The sequence below is a fragment of the Hippopotamus amphibius genome, chromosome 3 (genome assembly GCF_030028045.1).
Source record: "Hippopotamus amphibius kiboko isolate mHipAmp2 chromosome 3, mHipAmp2.hap2, whole genome shotgun sequence".
Taxonomy (NCBI): domain Eukaryota; kingdom Metazoa; phylum Chordata; class Mammalia; order Artiodactyla; family Hippopotamidae; genus Hippopotamus; species Hippopotamus amphibius.
This window is the reverse complement of record NC_080188.1, coordinates 123,796,717-123,812,362: the sequence shown is the minus strand read 5'-3', so window position 1 is coordinate 123,812,362 and position 15,646 is coordinate 123,796,717. Positions and strand designations below refer to the sequence as shown.

Here is a 15,646-nt window from a genome sequence, read left to right as displayed (position 1 = left end):
ATTTAACCAATGGTTTCTGTGACTGATAATCACATACTAGGCCCCACTGGAAGAGAAGAAAACCAGCACCCAAGAGCTTCACAGCATCTCATAATCCCTCAATATTCACTCACTTCAGTAGCCCTCACTGAATTACATGCCTCTGTCTTCCCTTTACTACATTTACTGATCTATATCATTCATGTTTCAGCTTAAACCTATATTTTCTAGAATTTCTTCAGCAACTCTCCTAGGTTATCTTGGGGCCAATCTTTACATTCACTTATCACTGCATACCTCAGTGGTCCTCAATATTAGCCACACATTGAAAACACTGAAGTTTTTTTTCAACATTTATTCCCAGATTTCACACCTACAGTGAAACGCACTCTTATTTTTTTCTCTGACATAGAATTTTTTTAAAATTAACAAATATTTGCAATTTGCAAGTAAGCTGAGAGCAAATGACCAAGAATAATTTTCAAGTACTTACTTATCTAACCATCAATCTTCACACAAAATTTAAAGCTTTGTGATATTGAAATTGATGTCTAGTTTGTTGATTTCACTGTCATCAATTGTAATATAAGTGCTTGGCAATTAAACAGATAAGCAATCACTTTTCCTAAAAGAATGAAAGAGAGTTGGCTTCATTATCTACTCAGTTCCTGAACAGTTGAACCATGTTTATTTTATACTATTGTAAACACACGAACCATACACTCATGAGAAGTAATGGGGCCTTTACCTCAGTCAAGATGGTAGAGGAGAAGGAGCTTTGGTCATACACCCAGCCATTCACAAAAGGCTCTGTGTCCAGGTCAGTCATGTTAGGGAAGGTCCCATTCAGGTGATGGAGCTGCCACTGGGGGTGGAGGAAGCGATGACATTTTTCTGGTTTCAAGTTAGAATCTAATGGGATGGATTCTCAGGAGGACATCAGGGCTGAGGGTCCCAGTATCATTATCAGAGATAGTGTCATTATCAGGGATTGGGACACAAGAATGTCTGCGGTGAAGTTCTCCAACAATGTATGCCATATTACTATTATAAGAGAAGAAAGAATTAAAACCATCTGAAGGATCTGGAATTTCCCCAAGCCAGCAACTTCATCCAGCAGCTCCTCAAAGGCCATTGTGAACAGGTGGTCCTCAACAAGGGTCAGAATGGTAAAATCAGTATTGGGCTTCGGTGTGTACACTTTCTCTAAACAAGCTAAAACAAGCCTGCTACACAGTCTTCAGTCATTTCCAGAAAATGGAATCTGAGAGACACAAAAGTGAACCACTTTATGATTTTCCTGTGGAAATAACAGAAAGCAAGTGTTTTTCTTGTTTATACTGAATTTAAATTAAAATGATTAACAAAATACAATCCTTTGGTTTTAATAAAGCAAAGTACAATGTGGTACAATAACTACCTTTGGTAACTGACATTCTGCATCAGTTTCAATCACACAAGGAGCTCATAATAATTTTAAATACATTCAAATAAAGATACAGGAGAAAGACAGTGGTAATCTCACATAATGGTGTATTTTCTAAGGTTTATTTATTCATTTACAGAATATATTAAGAATCTTTTAGGGACTTCCCTCATGGCACAGTGGTTAAGAATCTGTCTGCCAATGTAAGGGACAAAGCTTCAAGCCCTGGTCAGGGAAGATCCCACATGCGGTGGAGCAACTAAGCCCGTGTGCCATAACTACTGAGCCTGCGCTCTAGAGTCTGCAAGTCACAACTACAGAGCCCGAGTGCCACAACTATTGAAGCCCACACACCTACAGCCCATGCTCCCCAACAAGAGAAGCCACCAAAATGAGAAGACTGCACACTGCAACTAGAGAAATCCCTTGCACAGCAACAAAGACCCAACACAGGCAAAAATTAATTAATTAGTTAAAAATAAATAAAAAATATATTTTTAAAAAAAGAATCTTTTACATGCTAGTGTTCAGGATCCCAATGAATATATCATTTTATGATTATGAACTTGGCCTCTTTATCTCTAGTTATGCTTCTCGATTTCAAGTATGTATTTTCATATGTTAATATAACCATTTCTAGTTTTCTTATAATTTGTATGCTGCAACATTCTAGCCAATATTTTTAACTGATATGTCTGTTGATATTATTGTAGATTCACATGCAGTAGCAAGAAATAATATGTCACTAAACTGCCTGCACTTTACCCAGTTTCCCCCAATAGTAATACTTGCATAATTATAGTATGATATTACTACTAATTTATTGATAGTGATACAATCTACTGATCTTAATCATATTTCCCCAGTCAGTTTTACTTGTACCTGTGTTTGTTTACGTGTGTGTACTTTGCACCATATAGTTTTATCACTTAAGTAACTTCCTGTGCCAACCACCACAGTCAAGATATCAAAGAGTTCCTGATCCACTGGTATCCCTTTTGTTGTACTGTTGTAAATATACACTCTCCCCCTTGCTCCTATCACTCCCTTTTCTACTACTAATCTGTTTTCCATTTTTTAACTTCTGTCATTTAAAAATTGTTGTATACCGGGGAGGGATCAAGATGGCAGGGTAGGAGGAAATGGAGCTCAATTACCCCCATAAATACATCAAAAATACATCTACATGTGGAAAAATTTTCACAGAATACTAAGTGGAAACTATCAGAACTCCTATACAACCAAAGCTGAAAGGAAGATTTCCCTGTAACCAGGTAGGATGGAAAATAGTCACAGGTTCAGAAACCCCACCCTTGAGAAGGATCTGAAAGTAAGAGAAGTTCTTCAGTGATGGACTCCCACCCTGGGGAAATAGCAGGCTGTGCCACAGACTGGGAATCCCAGTCCTGGGTCCTGCATGCAGGAGCCAAACCCCCTTCATTGCTGGGAGAACCATTGAGACAGATAGATTGGCTTGAGAAGCCTTGACACTACTTGTAAGGAGAGCACACCTACAGGCTTGCCAACAATCAGGATGGAGTAGGATTAACACTGGCAGCAACTGCCTTGTTGTACTCCCCAATCCAAATGACGTGAACACTGGCCCCACTCACTTCACAGCACAGATTAGTGCTGGGTTTGGGGCACAAAGGTCCTGGGAGGAAACTCCCAAGGAGTCAGCCCATATATCTGACAGCAGTGCAGCCACTTCAGTTCCTGCAGCCACAATACCCTGACCCCAAGCCACAAACTGGTAAATGCCAGGCCTGCCTGAACACTCCACACCACAGCCTTGCAGTAGATCTAGGGTAAACACATCAGGGAAAAGTATGCAAAATTCAGTTGCATCTGAGCAGAGCTGCAAACACTTGCACAGGCAATGCTTTCATTATCTGTGAGATACGGTCCTCAACTGCTTCGACACTCTCCTCAACTTAGGCAGGGCATGCACTTAGGGGTAATGAAACCTCATGGAACCTGACCCTCAGAACTTCTACTCCAAAAGTGACAGCAGACACAGAGCAGAAAGAAATTCCCACATCACACCCTGAACAGGCTTTAGATACAGCAAACCCAACCACACAACATATAAAGGTGATAAGGGTGAGTCCACCTGAGGAAAGACATGGTTGGCATCCATATCAAAACCAGCCCTCCCACCAAAGACACTGGACACGCAAAGTCTCCATGTGGATTCTCCAACCTGTGAACCCCTCTTCAAACCCCAATAGATTGCTGTTTTTCCTAACTTCATAGAGTAGAGGAGGTTAAGTAAAATGAAAAAGCAGAGGAACTACTCTCAGCTAAAAGAACAAGAGAAATCACCTGAAAGAGGAAATAATAAAACAGACCTCACCAGTCTACTAGAACCTGAATTCAAAAAGGAGGTAATAAAAATGCTGAAGGAATTCAGAAGGATTGTTAATAGAAATACAGATCAATGGAGCAAGGAATTAGCAACTATAAAGATGAAAAAAGTAGGTAATTCAAGTATGATAAGCAGTGACTAAATGACACAGAAGAATAAGTAAGTAATCTGGAAAGTAGGAAAATGGAAATCACTCTATCAGAAAATCAGACAGACAGAAATGACAGCAATAACTGAGATCTATGGGAAAATATAAAACATGCTGACCTATACATAATAGGGGTTCCAGAAAGAGAGAAGGGGATTGAAATGTATCTGAAGACATAATAATTGAAAACGTTCAAACCTGAAGAAGGAAACAGTGAACCAGGTACAGGAAGCACAGAGAGTCCCAAACAAGATGAACTCAATCAGACTCACAGCAAGACATATTATACTTAAAATGGCAAAAACAAAAGACAAATATAGGATTCTAAAGGCAGCAAGAGAAAAACAAAGAGTCACTTATAAGGGGACACACATAAGATTATGAGCTGGTTTCCCTGAATTATCTTTGCAGGTCAGAAGGGAGTGGCATGCTATGTACAAAGTGATGAAAGGGGAAAACCTGCAACCTAGGATACTTTACCAAGCAAGATTATAATTTAAACAAAAAGAGATGTAAAGATTTCTCAAACAAAAACTAAAAGAATTCAACAATATTAAGCCTCCTCTAAATGAAATGTTGAAGGGTCTTCTCTAAATAGAAAAGGAGCAAGAATCTATAGGAAAGAGAAAAATCACAATAGGAAAGACATATATAGGAAGGATTGAAGATCAGTAAAATAAGTCAGTATGTAGATTAAAAGATATCAAAAAAATTGAAAGGCAATAAATATTGGGTGAGCCAAAATGTTCATTCGGTTTTTTCCATAAGATGGCTCTAGTAGCACTTAGTTCTCTTTACCTTCATTCAAAAAAATTTTGTTAGATTGTATGTGACAGCTGTCATATCAGCACGCATTTAAAAAGAGACATCAAAGTTGGTGAATTTTTGTGTAGCCATTTTAACGTTGAAGATGGAAGGAAAAAGCAACATTTTCAGCATATTATGCTTTATTATTTCAAGAAAGGTAAAAATGCAGCTGAAATGCACAAAAGATTTGTGCAGTGTATGGAGAAGGTGCTGTGACTGACCAAACAAGTCAAAAGTGGTTTGCAAAATTTCGTGCTGGAGATTTCTCACCGGGCAATACTGACGGATGGGTAGATCAGTTGAAGTTGATAGTGATTGAAGCAAAACAATCAACATTATACCACGCAGGAGATAGCTGAAATACTCAAAATATCCAAAGCATTGGGGTGGGATGAATTAGGAGATTGGGATTGCCATATATACATTACTAATAAGAAAAAAAAATCAAATTGTACACTTTAAATATATGTGGTTTATTGTATGTCAATTATATCTCAATAAAAGTTCTTAAAAATAAAATAGTGTGTTTCTCACAAACAAACAAAAATATCAAAAGCAAGCACTGAAAGTCATTTGCACCAGCTCCGTTATATGAATCACTTCAATGTTTGGGTTCCACTTAAGTTAAGTGAAAAAAACCTTCTTGATCATATTTCCACATAAAATTCTCCACTGAAATTTAATTAAAACATTCCATTTTAAAACAAATTGTGACAGACAATGAAAAGTGGATACTGTACAACAATGTATAATGGAAAAGATCATGGGACAAGTGAAATGAATAACCACCAACCATACCAAAGGCCAGCCTTCATCCAAAGGAGGTGATGTTGTGTATATGGTGGGATTGGAAGGGAGTCCTCAATTAAGAGCTCCTTCTGGAAAACCTTTATTTCCAACCTTTATTTCCCTCTGGAAAACAATTATTTCCAACAAGTACTGCTTCCAATTAGACCAACTGAAAGCAGCACTCAATGAAAAGTATCTGGAATTAGTCAACAGAAAACACATAGTTTTCCATCAAGGTAATGCAAGACTGTATGTTTCTTTGATGACCAGGCAAAAACTGTTACAGCTTGACTAGGAAGTTCTGATTCCTCTGCCATATTCACCAGATATTACACCTTTGGATTTCCATTTATTTCAGTCTTTACAAAATTCTCTTAATGGAAAAAAATTCAATTCCCTGGAAGATTGTAAAAGGCACCTGGAACAGTTCTTTCCTCAAAAGATAAAAATTGGGGGAAGATGGAATTATGAAGTTGCCTGAAAAATGGCAGAAGGTAGTGGAACAAAAGGGTAACTACGTTGTTCAATAAAGTTCTAGGTGAAAATGAAAAATGTGTCTTTTATTTTTACTTAAAAAACCAAAGGCACTTTTTGGCCTACCCAATACAATAAATGGTAAAAGGGTAAGCAAGAAGATACAAATAAGACAACAAAACCACAAAATGTGGGGAAGGGGAGTATAAAAATGTCGGTCTTTTTGAATGTTTTTGAACTTAAATGACTCAGTTTTAAAAAAAAGAAGATATAGTTATGGGTCAATGTATATGAACTTCATGGTAACCACACATCAAAAATATTAAAAGGATTCACAAAGACTAAAAAGAAAAAAAAAGAAACTCAAGCACACTACAAAAGTAAATCAACAAATTCCAAAAGGAAAAACAAAAAGAAGAAAGTAAAAAAAAAGAACTACAAAAACAACTGGAAAACAAAGATTAAGATGGCAATAAATACATACCTACCAATAATTACTTTAAATGTCAACAGACTAAATGCTCAGATCAAAAGACGTATAGTGGTTGATTGGATTAAAAATAAGAACTCTCAATATGTTGCTTACAAGAGACTCACATCAGGATGCAAGACACAAACTGACTAAAAGTGAGGGGGATGGAATGGAAATGCCAATGGAAATGACAAGAAATCAGCAGTAACAGTACTCATATTAGAAAAAAATAGAGTTTAAATCACAGTCATAAAGTAAGACAAAGGAGGGCATAAATAATGATAAAGAGATCAATACAAAAAAGGATATTACTCTTGTTAACATATACTCACCCAATATAAAACACCTAAATATATAAAGCAAATACTAACAGACTTAAAGGGAGAAATTGATAATGATACAGTAATTGTAGGATACTTTAAACCAGACTGGCATCAATGAACAGAATATCCAGACAGTATCTATAAAACAACAGAGGTCCTAAATGACACAATATACCAGTTGGACTTAATTGATATCTAAAGGACAATACTTCCAAAAAAAAATACACATTCTTTTCTAGTGTTCATGGAACATTCGCTAGGACAGACTATGTACTAGGTCACCAAACTAGCCTCAACAAATTTAAGGGAATAGAAATTATATCCAACATGTTATCTAACCACAGTGCTATGAAACTAGAAATAAATTACAGAAAGAAAAACGGAAAAGAACGAACATGTGAAGACTAAACAACATGCTACTAAAACCCCAATGAGTCAATGACCAAATCAAAAAGGAAATCACAAAATACCTTGAGACAAACAAAAATGAAAACACAACTTTACAAAATCTATGGGATGCAGAAAAAGCAGTTCTAATATGGAAGTTCATAGCAATACAAGCCTTCATCAAAGAAAAACAAAAATCTCAAATAAACAACCTAACCTACCAGCTAAAATTATCAAAAGAAGAAAAACAAAGCTCATATTCAGCAGGAGGAAGGAAAGAGGAAAAATAACTACTGATATCACACAAATATAAAAAAAACTGAATACTGTGAACAATTATATGCCAACAAATTGGACAACTTAGAATAAATTAACAAATTTCTAGAAACATAGTACCTTCCAAGAATGAGTCAAGAAAAGAAACAATTTGGACAGACCAATCACTAGAAATGAAGTAGAATTTTACTTTAAAAGACTCCCTGCAAACAAAAGACCAGGAAGGGATAGCCTTACTGGGGAATTCTATGAAGCATATAAAGAAGAAACTAAACCTATTCTTCTCAAACTTTTACAAAAAAATGAAGAGGAGGTAACACTCTCAGCTTCTTTCAATGAGGCTGACATTACCCTAATAACAAAATCAGACAAAGAAGAAAAAGAAAGAAAGAAAATTACATGCCAATATCTTTGATGAATATAGATGAAAAAATGCTCCAAAATATTATCAAACCAAATCCAACAGTATATAAAAAAGATCATTCCCCATGATCTACTTGGATATTTTTTTGCAGCATCACAAGGGTTGTTCAACATATGCAGATCAATTAATGTGATACATTACATAGACAAAAAGAAAGACAAAAATCACATAATCACCTCAATAGACAAAGAAGAAGCATTTGACAAAATTCAACATCCATTCATTATAAAAATTTTCCTCAAAGTGAGTATAGGGGGAACATACCTCAACATAATAAAGGCCACTTAAGACAAACCCACCTACTGCCAACATAATACTTAATGGTGAAATATTGAAAGCCTTTCTGCTAAGTTCAGGAATGAGATAAACATGCCCACTTTTGCCAGTTCTATTCATCATAATACTGAAAGTTCTATCCACAGCAATCAGACATAAATAAATAAATAAATAAATAAATAAATAAATAAATAAATAAATAAAACCCAAATGGGAAGGGAAGAGGTTATAATATCACTACTTGCAGATGACATGATACTCTATAAAGAGAATCCTAAAGTCTATTCCAAAAAAAACTATTAGAGATAATAAATTAATTCAGCAAAGTTGTAAGACACAAGATTATTATACAGAAATCTGTTGTGTTTCTATACACTTATAATGAAATAAGGGAGAGAAAATGTAAAAAAAAAAGATGTTTAAAATCACATCAAGAAACTAATAAAATATCTAGATATAAACTTAACCAAGTTGTTAAAAGACCTATATGCTGTAAACTAGAAAGCCTTGATAAAGGAAATTGAAGATGATTCAAAGAAATGGACAGATATCCCATGCCCTTGGATTAGACGAATCATTATCATTAAAATGGTCATACTACCCAAAGCAATCTACAGATTTAATGCAATTTCTATCAAAATACCTGAGATATTTTTCACATAAACAGAATAAATACTTCTAAAATTTATAAGAGGGCTTCCCTGGTAGCAGAGTGGTTAAGAATCCACCTGTGAAAGCACGGGACATGGGTTCCAATCCTGGTCTGGGAAGATCCCACATGCTGCAGAGCAATTAAGCCTGTGCACCACAACTACTGAGCCTGCACTGTAGAGCATGCGAGCCACAGCTAATGAGCCTGTGCTCCTCAAATACTGAAGCCCACACACCTGGAGTCTGTGCTCTGCAACAAGAGAAGCCACCACAATGAGAAGCCTGCACACTGCAATGAAGAGTAGCCCCACTCACCACAACTACAGAAAGCTTGCACACAGCAAAAAGGACCCAACACAGCCAATAAAAATAAATAAATAAATAAATAAATAAATAAATAAATAAATAAATTTATTTTTTAAAAGTTTAAAAAATAAAATAAAATCTATTCTTAAAAAATAAATAAAATTTATAAGAAAACACAAAAGGCCCCAAATTGCCAAAACAATCTGAGGGAAAAGAACAAAGCTGTGGGTATAACCTCCCAACTTCAGACTATACTGCAAAGCTAAAGTATTAAAAACAGTGTGCTAATGACACAGAAGAAGACACATAGATCAATGAAACAGATTAGAGGGCCCAGAAATATACTTTGTACCTATGGTAAATTAATCTATGATAAGGGAGGTAAGAAAATACAATGGAGAAAAGACAGTCTCTTCAACTAGTGGTACTGAAAAAGCTGGAGAGGTACATGTAAATCAATGAAATTAGAACGTTCCCTCACATCAAAGAAAAAGTAAACTCAGAATGGTTTAAACTCCTAAATGTATGACATTACAACATAAAATTTTAGAACATAGGCAAAAGGCTCTTTGACATAAATCGCAGCAACATTTTTTGAATCTCTAAGACAAGAAATAAAAGCAAAAATAAACAAATGAGACATAATTAAACAAATCTTTTTGCACGGCAAAGGAAATAATTGACAAATTGAAAAGACAACCTACAAAATGGGAGGAAATATTTGCAAATGATGCAGCCTATAAGGGGTTAATATCCAAAATATATACACAGCTCGTAACACTCAAGAAACAAACAATCCAAACCAAAAAATGGGCAGAAGACCTGTACATACATTTTTCCAAAGAAGACAGATGACTAACATGCAAATGAAATGATGACTAGAGAAATGATGACATTGTTAATGACTATAGAAATGCAAATTAAAACCACAATGGGGCATTAGCTCACAACTGTTAGAATGTCTATCATCAAAAAGAGCACAAATAACAAATGACGGCAAAGGTGTGGTGAAAAGTGAACATTTGTACACTGTTGATGGGAATGTAAATTGGTGCAGCCACAATGGGTAACAGTATAGAGAGGTTCCTCAAAAATCTCAAAAACGAAGTACCATATGATTCAGCAATTCCACTCCTGGGTATATATCCTCCAAGAACCAAAACCCTAATTGGAAAAGATACAGGCACACTAATGTTTGTAGCAGCATTGTTTACAACAGCCAAAACATGGAAGCAACTCAAATGCCCATCAATAAACGATTGGATGAAGAAGATATATATTCCATATGTATATATGGAATATTACTCAGTTGAGAAAAAGAATGAAATATTGCCATTTGTAGCAACATGGATGGACCTAGAGAATATCATGTTTAGTGAAGTAAGTTAGACAGAGAAAGACAATTACTATATGAGATCACTCATATATAGAATCTAAAAAATAATACAAGTGAATATATGTACAAAGCAGAAACAGACTGACATAGAAAACAAACTTATGGTTACCAACGGGGCAGGGGGGAGGAGGGACAAATTAGGGATATGGCAGTAACAGATACAAACTACTACAGATAAAATAGATAAGCCACAAGGATTTACTGTGTAGTACAGGAAATTATACCCAATATCTTGTAATAACCTCTAATGGAAAAATCTAAAAAAACAAAAAAAAAGCCAAACACACAAACAAACCCTGAATCACTATGTTGCACACCTAAAACTAAAACAATATTGTACATAAACAATATTTCAAATAAAAAAACCCTAACAATGTGATTTAAAGATGGACAGAGGAACTGAATAGACTCTTCTCCAAAGAGGATATTCAAAAGACCAACAGAGACATGACAAGGATTCAACATCACTAGTCATCAGGGAAATGTAAATCAAATCTTCTGTGAGATACTACCCCACACCTGTTAGAACAGTTGTCACAAAAAAGACAAGAGAATGTTAAGTGCTGGTGAGAATATGGAGGAAAAGAACTCATGTAGACAATTCGTGGTGAAGCAAATTCAAACATCAACTAAAGAAAACAGTATGGAGGGTCATCAAAATATTTAAAATATAACCGTGATATAATCCAGCAATCCGACTTCCAGGAACCTAACCAAAAGAATGAAATCTCTATCTTCAAGAGATATCTGCACTATTATGTTCAATGCAGCATTATTTACAACAACCAAGATATGGAAACAACCTAAGTATCCACCAAGAGGTGAATTAAAAACAATATATGTTTATACTACCGATGAAATATAGATAGATGAAGTATAAAGGATACAGATATAAATAAAGACTGTTGGGAATATTATTCAGCCACGTGAAAATAAAGAAATCCTGCCATTGGCAACAACATGAATGACTCCTTGAAGGCCTTAGGCTAAGTGAGATTAGTCATAAAGAGAAAGACAAACATGGTATCATCTTCCATATATGTGGAATCTAAAAAGTTTGAACTCATAGAAACAGAGAAGAGATTACCAGGTTGGCTGCCAGGGGCAGCAGAATTGAGTGGTGTTCAAAGGGCACAGACTTCCAGTTATACATTTATAAGTTCTGGGAATGTAATGTACACCATGTTGACTAGAGTTAGAAACATTTTTTGTAAATTTGAAAGTTCCTAAGAAATTAGATTTTTTTTTATTATTATTTTATTTTATTTTTTTGGGGGGTACACCAGGTTCAATCAACTGTTTTTATACACATATCCCCATATTCCCTCCCTTCCTTGACGCCCCCCCCTCGAGTCCCCCCCACCCTCCCTGCCCCAGTCCTCTAAGGCATCTTCCATCCTCGAGTTGGACTCCCTTTGTTATACAACAACTTCCCACTGACTATTTTACAGTTGGTAGTATATATATGTCTGTACTACTCTCCCGCTTCTTCTCAGTTTCCCCTTCACCCCCCGCCCCCTCCCATACCTCGAGTTCTCCAGTCCATTCGCTGTATCTGCTTCCCTGTTCTTGTCACTGAGTTCATCAGTACCATTTTTAGATTCCGTATATGTGAGTTAGCATACAATATTTGTCTTTCTCTTTCTGACTTACTTCACTCTGTATGACAGATTGTAGTTCTATCCACCTCATTACATATAGCTCCATCTCATCCCTTTTTATAGCTGAGTAATATTCCATTGTATATATATGCCACATCTTCTGTATCCATTCATTTGTTGATGGGCATTTAGGTTGCTTCCATGTCCTGGCTATTGTAAAGAGTGCTGCAATAAACATGATGGTACAAGTTTCTTTTGGGATTATGGTTTTCTTTGGGTATATGCCCAGTAGTGGGATGACTGGATCATATGGTAGTTCTATTTGTAGTTTTTTAAGGAACCTCCAAATTGTTTTCCATAGTGGCTGTACCAACTTACAGTCCCACCAACAGTGCAGGAGAGTTCCCTTTTCTCCACACCCTCTCCAACATTTGTTGTTTCCAGACTTTGTGATGATGGCCATTCTGATTGGTGTGAGGTGATACCTCATTGTGGCTTTGACTTGCATTTCTCTGATGATGAGTGATGTTGAGCATCTTTTCATGTGTTTGTTGGCCATCTGTATGTCTTCTTTGGAGAAATGTCTATTTAGGTCTTCTGCCCATTTGTGGATTGGGTTATTTGCTTTTTTGGTATGAAGCTGCATGAGCTGCTTCTATATTTTGGAGGTTAACCCTTGTCCGTTGTTTCATAGGCAATTATTTTTTCCCATTCTGAGGGTTGCCTTTTAGTCTTGTTTATGGTTTCTTTTGCTGTGCAAAAGCTTTTAAGTTTCATGAGGTCCCATTCGTTTATTCTTGATTTTATTTCCATGATTCTAGGAGGTGGGTCCAAAAGGATCTTGCTTTGATGTATGTCAAAGAGTGTTCTGCCTATGTTTTCCTCTAGGAGTTTGATAGTGTCTGGCCTTACATGTAGGTCTTTAATCCATTTGGAGTTTATTTTTGTGTATGGTGTTAGGAAGTGTTCTAATTTCATTCTTTTACATGTTGCTGTCCAATTTTCCCAGCACCACTTATTGAAGAGGCTGTCTTTTTTCCATTGTATACTCGTGCCTCCTTTGTCAAAGATAAGGTGCCCATATGTGTTTGGGCTTACTTCTGAGTTCTCTATTCTGTTCCATTGATCTTCCTTTCTATTTTTGTGCCAGTACCATACTGTCTTGATAACTATGGCCTTGTAGTATAGTTTGAAGTCAGGAAGCCTGATTCCACCAACTCCATTTTTCCTTCTCAAGATTGCTTTGGCTATTCGGGGTCTTTTGCATTTCCATACAAATCGTAAGATTTCTTGCTCTAGTTCTGTGAAAAATGCCATTGGTAATCTGATCGGGATTGCATTAAATCTGTAAATTGCTTTGGGTAGTACAGTCATTTTCACGATGTTGATTCTTCCAATCCAGGAACATGGTATGTCCCTCCATCTGTTTATGTCATCTTTGATTTCTTTCATCAATGTCTTAAAGTTTTCTGCATACAGATCTTTTGCCTCCTTAGGCAGGTTTATTCCTAGGTATTTTATTCTTTTGGTTGCAATGGTGAATGGGAGAGTTTCCTTAATTTCTCTTTCTGCTCTTCCGTTGTTAGTGTATAGGAATGCAAGAGATTTCTGTGCATTAATTTTTTATCCTGCTACTTTACTAAACTCATCAATGAGTGCTAGCAGTTTTCTGGTAGAGTCTTTAGGGTTTTCTATATATAGTATCATGTCATCTGCAAAGAGTGATAATTTTACTTCTTCTTTTCCAATTTGGATTCCTTTAATTTCTTTTTCTTCTCTGATTGCTGTGGCTAACACTTCCAAAACTATGTTGAACAACAGTGGTGAGAGTGGACACCCTTGTCTTGTTCCTGTTCTTAGAGGGAATTCTTCCAGTTTTTCTCCATTGAGAACAATGTTGGCTTTTGGTTTGTCATATATGGCTTTGATTATGTTGAGGTAATTTCCTTCTATGCCCATTTTCTGGAGAGCTTTTATCATAAATGGATGTTGAACTTTGTCAAAAGCTTTTTCTGCATCTATTGAAATGATCATATGGTTTTTATCCTTCAATTTGTTGATATGATGTATCACGTTGATTGATTTGCGTATATTGAAGAATCCTTGCATCCCAGGGATAAACCCCACTTGATCGTGGTGTATGATTTTTTTAATGTGCTGTTGCAGTCTGTTAGCTAGTATTTTGTTGAGGACTTTTGCATCTATATTCATCAGTGATATTGGTCTGTAGTTTTCTTTTTTTGTGACATCTTTGCCTGGTTTTGGTATCAGGGTGATGGTAGCCTCATAGAATGAGTTTGGGAGTGCTCCGCCTTCTGCAATATTTTGGAAGAGTTTGAGAAGGATAGGTGTTAACTCTTCTCGAAATGTTTGATAGAATTCGCCTGTGAATCCATCTGGTCCTGGGCTTTTGTGTGTTGGGAGATTTTTAATCACTGCCTCAATTTCTGTACTTGTGATTGGTCTGTTCATGGTTTCTATTTCTTCCTGGTTCAGTCTTGGAAGATTGTATTTTTCTAAGAATGTATCCATTTCTTCCAGGTTATCCAATTGATTGGCATATAGTTGCTTGTAGTAGTCTCTCATGATGTTTTGTATTTCTGAGGTGTCCGTTGTGACTTCTCCTTTTTCATTTCTAATTCTGTTGATTTGCATCTTCTCCCTTTTTTTCTTGATGAGTCTGGCTAATGGTTTATCAATTTTGTTAATCTTCTCAAAGAACCAGCTTTTAGTTTTATTTATTTTTCTTATGGTTTCTTTCCTTTCTTTTTCATTTATTTCTGCTCTGATCTTTACGATTTCTTTCCTTCTGCTCACTTTGGGGTTTCTTTGTTCTTCTTTCTCTAGTTGTTTGAGGTGTAAGGTTAGGTTGTTTATTCGATCATTTTCTTGTTTCTTAAGGTAGGACTGTATTGCTATAAACTTCCCCCTTAGAACTGCTTTTGCTGCGTCCCATAGGTTTTGGGTTGTTGTGTTTTCGTTGTCATTTGTTTCTAGATACTTTTTGATTTCCTCTTTGATTTCTGTAGTGATTCCTTGGTTGTTTAATAGTGAATTGTTTAGCCTCCATGTGTTTGTATTTTTTGCAGTTTTTTTCCTGTAATTGATATCTAGTCTCATGGCGTTGTGGTCTGAGAAGATGCTTGATATGATTTCAATTTTCTTGAATTTGCTGAGGTTTGATTTGTGACCCAAGATGTGATCTATCCTGGAAAATGTTCCGTGTGCACTTGAGAAGAAAGTGTAGTCTGTCGTTTTTGGATGGAATGTCCTATAAATATCAATTAAGTCGAGATGGTCTAATGTGTCATTTAAAGCTTGTGTGTCTTTATTGATTTTCTGTTTGGATGATCTGTCCATTGATGTAAGTGGGGTGTTCAAGTCTCCCACTATAATTGTGTTACTGTCGATGTCCCCTTTTATAGCTGTTAGCATTTGCCTTATGTATTGAGGTGCTCCTATATTGGGGGCATAGATATTTACCATTGTGATATGTTCTTCTTGGATGGATCCCTTGATCATTATGTAGTGCCCTTCCTTGTC

The 15,646-nt window shown here is 36.1% G+C and overlaps 1 protein-coding gene across 1 annotated transcript in view; it reads right to left on the bottom strand.

The window, feature by feature from the left end:
* Positions 1-576: 576 nt before the first annotated feature.
* LOC130848969 (solute carrier family 22 member 10-like) overlaps positions 577-15,646 on the bottom strand; it is a 103,430-nt gene continuing 88,360 nt past the window's right edge. Inside the window, exon 11 of the mRNA XM_057727454.1 lies at positions 577-1,243. The gene's annotated coding sequence lies outside the window, so the exon portion shown is untranslated. The remainder of the gene's footprint in view (positions 1,244-15,646) is intronic.